Raw genomic sequence first — 10,822 nt, forward strand, 5'->3', positions numbered from 1 at the left:
GTGACCATTTGATTAATTGTTCAGCAGTCTTATGGCTTGGGGGTAGAAGCTGTTAAGGAGCCTTTTGGTCCTAGACTTGGCACTCTGGTACCGCTTGCCATGCGGTAGCAGAGTGAACAGTCTATGACTTGGGTGACTGGAGTCTTCAACCATTTTTGGGCTTTCCTCTGATAGCGCCTATTGTATATATGTCCTGGATGGCAGGAAGCTTTGCCTCAGTGATGTACTGGGCCGTACGCACTACCCTCTGTAGCGCCTTATGGTCAGATGCCAAGCAGTTGCCATACCAGGCGGTGATGCAACCGGTCTGGATGCTCTCGATGGTGCAGCTGTAGAGCTTTTTGAGGATCTGGGGACCCATGCCAAAACTTTTCAGTCTCCTGAGGGGTTGTTGTGCCCTCTTCACGACTGTCTTGGTGTGTTCGGATCATTATAGTTTGTTGGTGATGTGGACACCAAGGAACTTGAAGCACTCAAACCACTCCACTACAGCCTCGTCGATGTTAATGTTAGTGTTGGGCCACGCAGTCGTGGGTGAACAGGGAGTACAGGAGGGGACTAAGCACACACCCCTGAGGGACCCCAGTGTTGAGGATCAGCACGAGAGATGTGTTGTTGCCTACCCTTACCACCTGGGGGCAGCCTGTCATGAAGTCCAGCATCCAGTTGCAGAGGGAGATGTTTCGTCCCATGGTCCTTAGCTAGTGACGAGATTTGTGGGCACTATGGTGTTAAACGCTGAGCTATAGTTAATGAACAGCATTCTCACATAGGTGTTCCTTTTGTCCAGGTGGGAAAGAGCAGTGTGGAGTGCGATTGAGATTGTGTCATCTGTTGATCTGTTGGGGCAGTAGGCAAATTGGAGTGGGTCTAGGGTATCCAGGATGATGATGTGAGCCATGACCAGCCTTTCAAAGCACTTGATGGCTACCAACGTGAGTGCTACTGGGCGGTAATCATCGCTTCGTTGGTCACCCGGGACTATGGTGGTCTGCTTGAAACATTATGGTATTACAGACTCGGTCAGGGAAATGTTGAAAATGTCAGTGAAGACACTTGCCAGTTGGTCCGCGCATGCTTTGAGTACACGTCCTGGTAATCCATCTGGCCCCCTGGCTTTGTGAATGTTGACCTGTTTAAAGGTCTTGCTCACATCAGCTATCGAGAGAGTTATCACACTGTCGTCCGGAACAGCTGGTGCTCTCATGCATGCTTCAGTGTTGCTTACCTCGAAGCGAGGACAAAAGGCATTTAGCTCATCTGGTAGGCTCACGTCACTGGGTAGCTCACGACTGGGTTTCCCTTAGTAGCCCATAATAGTTTTCAAGCCCTGCCACATTCGACGAGCGTCAGAGCCAGTGTAGTAGGATGCAATCTTAATCTTATATTGACGCTTTGCCTATATGATGGTTCGTCTGAGGGCAAAGCAGGATTTCTTTTAAGAGTCCGGATTAGTGTCCCACTCCTTGAAAGTGGCAGCTCTAGCCTTTAGCTTGATGTGGATGTTGCCTGTTATTCCATAGCTTCTGGTTGGGATATTCGAATCCCACCATACCTTCTCCGCTACGCAATCTGGTTTCCGAGCTGGTCTTGGGTGCACCTCAGCCACGCTCAAGGTCCTAAACGATATCATAACTGCCATCGATAAGAGACATTTCTGTGCAGCCGTATTCAGCGACCTAGCCAATGCTTTTGACTCTGTCAATCACCACATTCTTATCGGCAGACTAAACAGCCTTGGTTTGTCAAATGACTGCCTTGCCTGGTTCACCAACTACTTCTCAGACAGAGTTCAGTGTGTCAAATCGGAGGGCCTGCTGAGCTTCAATGCCATACAACTCTTCTTCCGCGGCCTCCAACTGCAAGTAAAACTAAATGCATGCTCTTCAACCGATCGTTGCCCACACCTGCCCAGCATCACTACTCTGGACGGTTCTGACTTAGAATATGTGGACAACTACAAATACCTAGGTGTCTGGTTAGACTGTAAACTCTCCTTCCAGAATCATATTAAGCATCTCCAATCCAAAATTAAATCTAGAATCAGCGTCCTATTTCGCAACAAAGCATCCTTCACTCATGTTGCCAAACATACCCTCGTAAAACTGACCATCCTACCGATCCTCGACGTCGGCGATGTCATTTACAAAATAGCCCCCAACACCCTACTCAACAAATTGGATGCAGTCTGTCACAGTGCCATCTGTTTTGTCACTAAAGCCCCATATACTACCAAACACTGCGACCTGTACACTCTCGTTGGCTGGCCCTCGCTTCATACTCGTCGCCAAACCCACTGGCTTCAGGTCCTCTACAAGTCTCTGATAGGTAAGGCCCCGCCTTATCTTAGCTCACTGGTCACCATAGCTGCACCCACCCGTAGCACGCGCTCCAGCAGGTATATTTCACTGGTCACCCCTGTTACGAATCCCTTTTGGCCCGACAGTCTAGGGGGGATGGTAATGAGACCCGTAACATAACTCATGCAAATTATTATTGTGACAAAGTAAAAGTGTGAACGAAATAACCACGACAACAGAAATCTACCGTCAAACTCTAGGTTTATTTATAAACACTCGGTAATGGGGGGGGAACAGGAAAAGGGGCTGAGCTGGACCCAAGGAAAGAAACAATAAGTATTCAAAAACACCCCTAAGCTAGACTAGCCTACTTTAACAACAGCTAACTAACTAACCAAAAATACAGTGGGTGGTCCGCCCAGTTCTAACTAGTGTATTTAACAAAGTTCACCTACGGGTAGTGTATGCCCATGGGCGACTTGTCTTGGTTTCCCCCTTTTCCCACCAGCAACAAAAACACAAACACCATAACCAAAAACAATACTCACAGGTGATGACAAAGTGCTATGAGGTGCTTAAACAAAAGAGAGGTTAAGACACAACGCGAGAGTGAAACACAGAGACCTACAGACATGGCATTTACAGAGAGATTGAGCTCTAGAACAAACAAATGATGGGGTTTTTAAACCATGGGGAAGGAACTGTGATAGGTTAGGAAATAGGAGGAGGTGTGTCTTCTGATTGATGATTGATTGTTGACTGATTGGGGAGTGATGATTTTCACCTGTGAGGGGAGAAGGAGAGAAAAGAAACACACACAGGATACACACACAAACAGGATAACTGTATCCGTAACACTCCCACCCTTAAAAGAGCAACCCTAGGGGTTGCGACTACAGTATTTCAATGAATACTCCCAACAAAGCAACAACCTTGCAAAACATACAGAAATCATTTTCACACACGAGACAAAGCATCTGCCAACACATTATCAGAACCCTTTTTGTGGTGGCTCTCCAAATTATAATTTTGTACAATCACCACCCAACGCATAAGGCGCTGGTTCTGGTTGTACATTCGGTGGAGAAAAACTAAGGGGTTATGGTCAGTATATACAATCACGGGTAGGGCACTGGAACCAATATATACTTCAAAGTATTGCAGAGCCAACAACAAAGCAAGAGCTTCTTGTTCTATTGTCGCATAGTTTGTTTGACATTTATTAAATTTACGTGAAAAATAACAAACGGGATGATCCACTCCACTCTTGTCCTGCTGCAGTAGAACAGCACCAGCACCTCTGGCACTAGCATCTACCTCGAGTTTGAACGGTTGTTCAAAATCTGGAGCAGCAAGTACAGGGGTACTACATAAGAGTGCTTTCGCAGATTCAAAAGCTCTCTTACAATCAGGGGACCACACAAATGATCTAGCCGGACTAAGCAAATCGGTCAATGGAGCAACTACCGCAGAGAAATTTTTACAGAAGCTACGGTAGTAGCCAACCATCCCTAAAAAGCGGCGTAGCTCTCGTCTGGTGGTAGGTGCAGGGAATGCAGTTATAGCCAAGACCTTGGCATCAACAGGGCGCACCTGTCCATGGCCAACCTCTTTACCGAGATAGGTAACAGTAGCCTTCCCAAACTCGCACTTTGCCAAGTTCACGGTTAGAGAAGCAGCTGCCAACCGTTCACATACTACCCTTAGCGAGTCAACATGATCTGACCACTCAGACGAATAAATCACTAGGTCATTAAGGTATGCACTACAATTAGGAACGCCAGCTAATACGGAGTTAACCAGTCGTTGGAAGGTGGCTGGTGCATTTCGCATCCCAAAAGCCATGACTGAGTACTGTAGGAAGTTGTCTGGGGTCACAAAGACAGAAATCTCAGAAGCACGTGAAGTTAACGGAACCTGCCAGTAACCTTTTAAGAGGTCTAACTTAGTTACATACTTAGCAGCACCAATAGTGTCGATACAGTCGTCCAGTCGGGGTAACGGGAACGAATCTGGCATTGTGACAGAATTTACCTTTCGATAATCCGTACATAACCTGGACGTACCATCAGGTTTAGGAACCAAAATGCAAGGAGAACTCCAAGGGCTTGAACTTGGCTTAGCCAGGTCATTCTCCAACAAATATCTCACCTCATCACTCATTATCTTCCTCTTGGAAGCGTTGATACGATATGGGTGTTGCTTGATAGGTGTAGCATTTCCAACATTAATGTCATGTTCCAACACATTTGTGAGAGTAGGAACGTCATTAAAGATACATGGAAAACTGTGTAGTAGCCTCACAATATCATTGGCCTGTCCATCCATTAAATGAACCAGACCGGAGTGGATAGACAGCAGCATTTCTGAGTTGGGCAATCTAACACACTGCTGCTGAGTATTGCGCAACTCCAAGCCATCAACATCATCAATATGACAGTCCACAATCATAGCAGTAGTAGCAGAGGAGACAGCAGTACCTTCCTCTGTTTTTGAACTCTCTAACTGTGTGATGGGTCGGGTGTGGTAAGCTTTCAAGATGTTAATGTGACACACACGAGATTGGCGTTGTCTATCAGGAGTTTGAAGCACATAGTCAGTTTCACTTATTTTCTTTTCAATTAAATAAGGACCCGAGAAACGAGCTGACAGTGAAGATCCTGGAACAGGTGATAGACCAGTACTTGGTCACCTGGCTGTAGTGGACGAGAAACAGCCTCTTTATCATAGTGTCTTTTCATGCTCCTCTGTGAGGAAGACAGAGCTTCCTTTGCGAGAGCACAAGCTTGGTGTATGCGCTCACGAAAGTGACTAACGTAGTCCAACACATTCTCATCTCTGGTACACAACTCTTGGGACATGAACTGTTCTTTAAGGACTTTCATTGGTCCTCTCACTGTGTGACCAAACACCAGTTCAGCCGGGCTGAAACCTAGGGACTCCTGCACAGTTTCACGAGCAGCAAACAAAACTAGAGGAACTCCCTCATCCCAATCTTTCTCAGATTCCAAACAATATTTACGTAGCATAGACTTCAGTGTCTGATGCCATCTTTCAAGTGCACCCTGAGACTCTGGGTGATAGGCGCTTGACACACGGTGCGTAATTGACAAGGATTTTAACACCTGCCTGAAGAGCTTGGATAGGAAATTGGTACCTTGATCGCTTTGTACCACCCTAGGTAACCCGAATGTCGTGAAGAATTTTATTAAGGCTTTACTCACTACCGGGGCTGTAATCCTTCTCAGAGGAATGGCCTCGGGGTATCTTGTAGCCATACACATTATCGTTAACAAAAACTGGTTACCCGATTTTGTCTTCGGTAATGGTCCGACACAATCAACCACCACATGCTCGAATGGTTCACCTATGACAGGTATGGGACAAAGAGGAGCGGGAGGAATAACCTGATTTGGTTTTCCTGTTATCTGACATGCGTGGCATGTCTGACAGAACTGAGCCACATCTTGTTTTAAACCCGGCCAAAAGAAATGTCGAAGGATCCGATCATAAGTTTTTGTGATTCCTAAATGACCAGACCACTGGTGATCATGAGCAAGGGATAACACATTTTGTCGAAAGGCTGTAGGAATCACTATTTGGTAAACAGCATTCCAATCTCCATCCGCGTCAACATGGGATTTCCATTTACGCATGAGGAGATTACCATCAATGAAGTAAGCCACGTTCTTCTTCTTCACATCTTCCAATGAGACAACACTAGAAAAACATTTAGCAAGCTTGTTGTCAACCTTTTGGTTAGCAATCAGCTGCTCTCGAGTGACTGGTAACTGTATTGCATCAGCAAGAAGTTCAACGTTCTTTGATTCTTTCCTGGGCTGTTTGTCAGAGGTGATCAGCTTCTCAGAGGTATCACACAATCCATCCTCTTGATCAACCTCTTTGAACAGAACAGTGTTCGACAAATCTACCTCATCACCCTCTTGTCGTGCCTGAGCACGAGTGACAGCACAAGCGGGGAACACATGTGGATAACTCTGTGCCAGCTCATTCGAGAGAGAGTGGTCACTTTTATCCAATACTTCCAATACGGGTACTACCTTTCCTCCGGCAATATCGTTACCCATTATAAAGGTCACACCTTTCACTGGCAACATAGGGCGTACCCCCACTCTGAATATTCCACTGATTAACTCAGAGTGTACTTTCACAAAGTGCAATGGCACTGGGACAAAACCCATTTCAATACCCTGCACTAACACACTGGAACCACAGTATGTATCGTCAGATAAGGGCAACACATCAGACAATATAAATGACTGCGCCGCACCAGTATCTCTAAGGATTTTAACCGGTCGTTGAGACGCTTCGTCATTCGTTAGGGACACAAACCCCTCAAATGAATGGTTCATAACTGCGGTCGGGTTCTGAGACTTTCAAACTACAGTTACCCGGAGGCACCTGTTTTGTTGCAGACCTCACAACCGTACGAATTAGAGCAACACCTGTTGGTGGCTTGGCACGAAGAGGCATCCCTTGCTTGCGTTTAAGCAGGAAGCAATCATTAATCATATGTCCTACTTTATGACAATAGAAACATGGACGCTCATTCTTCTGGCGTGCTTGACATACTACTGCTGGACGACTAGGGCTAAAGGTAGGAAACTCAGTGGCTCTACTCTCAGTTTGAGCCGAAAACACACTCTTGTGCGTCAACACAAACTCGTCTGCCAACACAGACGCTTCTGCCAGGGAGGATACTTTCTGTTCGTTTAGGTAAACTACAATGCGTTCGGGTAAGCAATTTTTAAACTCTTCCAACAAGATTAACTCCCGGAGAGAGTTGAAATCAGTTACCTTACTAGCAGCATGCCATTTATCAAACAGATTTCCCTTGTCTCTAGCAAATTCCACATAAGTCTTACTAGAAGACTTTCTATGAGACCTAAATCTCTGTCGGTATGCCTCAGGCACAAGCTCATAGGCACGAAGACCAGTAGCTTTGACCACTTCATAATTCAAACTGTCCTCCAGAGGTAGAGCTGACAAACCCTCTTGGGCTTTACCAGTTAATTTACACTGAAGTAATAGGCACCAAACCTCTTCAGGCCATTTCAATGCTACGGCTATATGCTCAAATACACAAAAATAGGAGTCAACCTCTGACTCTCTGAACAAAGGTACTAAGGCAATCTGCCTACTATTGTCAAACGTGTTTGAGGACACAGCAGGTGAGGACGGCTCACAAATAGGCACAGTAGGACCGGAGGCTAGCCTCGCTGTCTCTGCCTCAAGTTCCATCTGGCGCATTTTGAACTCCAACTGCCTTTGTTCTCTGTCTGCCTCAATTATACACATCTCCAAATGCCGTTGTTCTTTTTCTGCCTCTATTTTACACATCTCCAACTGGAGAGTCTCTCGCCTAATTTGGGCTCTCTCTTCCACCTCCATTTGGAACTGTGCTAAACGGACATCCCTCCTGGCATCACCATTTGACAGTGGGGAGAGTGGATCAAAATGGGACAATGTGGCTGGTGTTTTAGCCTCTCCCTCATTATCAGACACCAATGGGCTTACAGGAGCAGCAACATCCGCTACAGGGGTAGTAGGCTCAGGCAGCGGTAACACAAGCACCTGCTCTTCCAACAATACATTTAATACTAGCCGTTTCACCTCCGCCTTAACTAAACTCTGCGGAATCGATACTGAATAATGGTCAGCCAAGGTCATTAAATCAACTCTACGACATTTGTCAAAAACCTCCCACGAAGGGATATCCAAAAAAGATTTCAAATCATAAGTAGTCATTTTACACTCCTTCACAAGTGCCAAAGAAAATAGCAAACACTAAAGCTACTTCAGCTATGACGCTCAACACTGAACTATACCACTACAACAATCTACATGAGCGGCATGGGTGTCAGTTATGACATATCCCGGATGAGGCTCCACTTATGTTACGAATCCCTTTTGGCCCGACAGTCTAGGGGGATGGTAATGAGACTCGTAACATAACTCATGCAAATTATTATTGTGACAAAGTAAAAGTGTGAACGAAATAACCACGACAACAGAAATCTACCGTCAAACTCTAGGTTTATTTCTAAACACACGGTAATGGGGGGGGGGAGCAGGAAAAGGGGCTGAGCTGGACCCAAGGAAAGAAACAATAAGTATTCAAAAACACCCCTAAGCTAGACTAGCCTACTTTAACAACAGCTAACTAACTAACCAAAAATACAGTGGGTGGTCCGCCCAGTTCTAACTAGTGTATTTAACAAAGTTCACCTACGGGTAGTGTATGCCCATGGGCGACTTGTCTTGGTTTCCCCCTTTTCCCACCAGCAACAAAAACACAAACACCATAACCAAAAACAATACTCACAGGTGATGACAAAGTGCTATGAGGTGCTTAAACAAAAGAGAGGTTAAGACACAACGCGAGAGTGAAACACAGAGACCTACAGACATGGCATTTACAGAGAGATTGAGCTCTAGAACAAACAAATGATGGGGTTTTTAAACCATGGGGAAGGAACTGTGATAGGTTAGGAAATAGGAGGAGGTGTGTCTTCTGATTGATGATTGATTGTTGACTGATTGGGGAGTGATGATTTTCACCTGTGAGGGGAGAAGGAGAGAAAAGAAACACACAGGATACACATAACACATAACAACCCCTAAAGCTAATTCCACGTTTGGCCGCCTTTCCTTCCAGTTCTCTGCTGCCAATGACTGGAATGAATTGCAAAAATCACTGAAGCTGGAGACATATCTCCCTCACTAGCTTTAAGCACCAGCTGTCTAAGCAGCTCACAGATCACTGCACCTGTACAAAGCCCATCTGTAAATAGCCCATCCAACTACCTCATCCCCATACTGTATTTATTTATTTATCTTTGTCACGACTTCCGCCGAAGTCGGCTTCTCTCCTTGTTCGGGCGGCGTTCGGCGGTCGACGTCACCGGCTTTCTAGCCTCTCCACTTTTCATGTATCCATTTTTTTTGTCTTGTTCCTTGCACACCTGGTTTTCATTCCCCAATTACACTACATGTATGTATTCCTCTGTCTTCTGTCCCCTCACCCATCTGTAAATAGCCCATCCAACTACCTCATCCCCATACTGTATTTATTTATTTATCTTTGTCACGACTTCTGCCGAAGTCGGCTCCTCTCCTTGTTCGGGCGGCGTTCGGCGGTCGACGTCACCGGCTTTCTAGCCTCTCCACTTCTCATGTATCAATTTTTTTTTGTCTTGTTCCTTGCACACCTGGTTTTCATTCCCCAATTACACTACATGTATGTATTCCTCTGTCTTCTGTCCCCTCATGTCTTTGTGGAAGATTGTTTGTGTGTTATGTATTTTTGAACGCACTAGGTTTGTGTGCGTTTTTCCCGTGTTATTTCACGAAGCCTGTTTTGTATACATTTGATGTGTTGTGACTGTTTTGCGCATTATACACTTTGCCTTGTTCGCTGGAGGTTTTTTGGAGCAGTTTCATCCATCTGTACATCTCTCCTGCCGAAATAAAGTGTGCGCCTGTTCACAATTCTCTTCTCTCCTGCACCTGACTTCAGCACATGTACGCACATGCCTGACAATCTTGCCCCTTTTCACCCCTATATCTCTACTTGCACATTCATCTTCTGCACATCAATCACTCTAGTGTCTAATTGGTATATTGTAATTACTTCACCACCATGGTGTATTTATTGCCTTACCTCCCTTTTCTTACCTCATTTGCACACACTGTATATAGATTTTCTTCAACTGTATGTTCTTTTGACTGTATGTTTTGTTTATTCCATGTGTAACTCTGTGTTGTTGTTTGTGTCGAACTGCTTTGCTTTATTCTTGGCCAGGTCGCAGTTTTAAATGAGAACTTGCCTACCTGGCTAAATAAAGGTGAAAAAAATAAATATATATATGTATATACGGTCACTGAAGACAACGTCATCGATGCACTTATTGATGATGACTGAGGTGGTATACTCCTCAATGCCATTGGATGAATCCCGGAACATATTCCAGTCTGTGCTGCAAAACAGTCCTGTAGAGTAGCATCCGCGTCATCTGACCACTTCCATATTGAGCGAGTCACTGGCACTTCCTGCTTTAGTTTTTGCTTGTAAGCAGGTAATCAGGAGGATAGGATTATGGTCAGATTTTCCAAATGGAGGGCGAGGGAGAGCTTTATATGCAACTATGTGTGTGAAGTAAAGGTGGTCTAGACTTTTTTTTTCTCTGGTTGCACATGTGACATGCTGGTAGAAATGAGGTAAAACTGATTTAAATTTGTCTGCATTAAGGTCCCCGCCCACTAGGAGCACTGATTCTGGATGAGCATTTTCTTGTTTACTTATAGCCTTATACAGCTGGTTGAGTGCGGTCTTAGTGCCAGCATTGGTCTGTGGTGGTAAATAGACGGCTACGAATAATATAGGTGAGAACTCTCTTTGTAGATAGTGTGGTCGACAGAATAAGGTACTCTACCTCAAGCGAGCAATACCACGAGACTCCTTTAATATTAGACATCGTGCACCAGCTGTTATTGACAAA

The sequence above is a fragment of the Oncorhynchus masou genome, chromosome 24, assembly GCF_036934945.1.
Source record: "Oncorhynchus masou masou isolate Uvic2021 chromosome 24, UVic_Omas_1.1, whole genome shotgun sequence".
Lineage (NCBI taxonomy): Eukaryota > Metazoa > Chordata > Actinopteri > Salmoniformes > Salmonidae > Oncorhynchus > Oncorhynchus masou.